This window comes from Marmota marmota, unplaced genomic scaffold, assembly GCF_001458135.2.
Source record: "Marmota marmota marmota unplaced genomic scaffold, marMar, whole genome shotgun sequence".
In the NCBI taxonomy this organism is placed as follows: Eukaryota; Metazoa; Chordata; class Mammalia; order Rodentia; family Sciuridae; genus Marmota; species Marmota marmota.
The window spans coordinates 1,273-2,404 of NW_026001276.1; the positions used below are offsets into that span (position 1 = coordinate 1,273).

General features: G+C 36.7%; 1 pseudogene; it reads right to left on the reverse strand.

The window, feature by feature from the left end:
- Positions 1 to 301: 301 nt before the first annotated feature.
- LOC107135126 lies at positions 302 to 1,123 on the reverse strand (annotated as a pseudogene).
- Positions 1,124 to 1,132: the final 9 nt, after the last annotated feature.

Below are 1,132 nucleotides of genomic sequence, written 5' to 3' on the forward strand. Positions count from 1 at the left end.
CCCCAGTGACCTACCTCCTTCAACCACATCCCACCTACCTACAGTTATATCCCAGTTAATCCCTATCAGAGGATTAATGCACTGATTAGTTAAGACTATCATAACCCAATCACTTAACATCTCAGCTTTCTTACATTGTCTCACACATGAGCTGTTTGGGGGATACATCTTTTTTTATGCAAAAATTCAGGTTTTACTCTTATTACATTGGTGGGAACTGATGTCACTAACTTAAAGGCAAGCAAATACTGCTAGCTGAACAAAAATACATAATTTATCATTTTCATTAGGTAGGACTTGCTTTTTACATTTCAATGAAAATGCCATATAACTCTTTCTTGGGGGTGTGGGGTGGGGGAATGACCAGGTACCAATGAAACCATCTTTGGAGTAAGTATTTAATAAGCACATTTTATTTAAATAAATCCTCGAGTAAAGGAGAATTTATTGCCTTTACTGTGTAAATAGTTATGTCAAATTTATATGTGCAGCTCTCCAACATTCCCTTATTGGAAACATCCATATTTCCACATCACAGTTCCCCAAAAGACTTAAATGTTTCAAAATTCTGTATCTCCTTTGGCTTGTTTCTCTCTTGATTCCACCCAGGCTTTATTAATGGTTCGCTTCATATCATCATCTCCATCTTCATAAAATTTCTTTAGAACATTCATTAATCCCTCACTAGGATCTGTTTCGGTGTCATGTGAAGGCTTTTCTTTCTCTTTACATTCTTTTTCAACCCAAGTCAAGTACTCCCACCATGTGTTTTCTGCTTTCTTTCTACATAAGATGAGAACTGTATCGTTCTTAACTTTTTTTGGACTGCCTTTTACAGAGATGGGTTTCAAGAGATTCTTCACAATTGTGGAGTAACTCTTCCCATTGAGATTCTTTACCAAAAGATCAAATGACCTCTCTTTGAAATGAACCCGCATATTCTCGGTGGGAACTTGATGAACTCCCATTAAAGTGATATAGATTTTCACAAACTTATGGGATTGATCCCACCATGATTACTGATTTTCAAGGTAGATCCTGTTGTGATGGGAGCAACCACAGCAGCTGGCTTTTCATTGTCAAGAAGTTCTGGTTTCTTCTATGATTTCTGTTGCATCTTGTTCTTTATTTA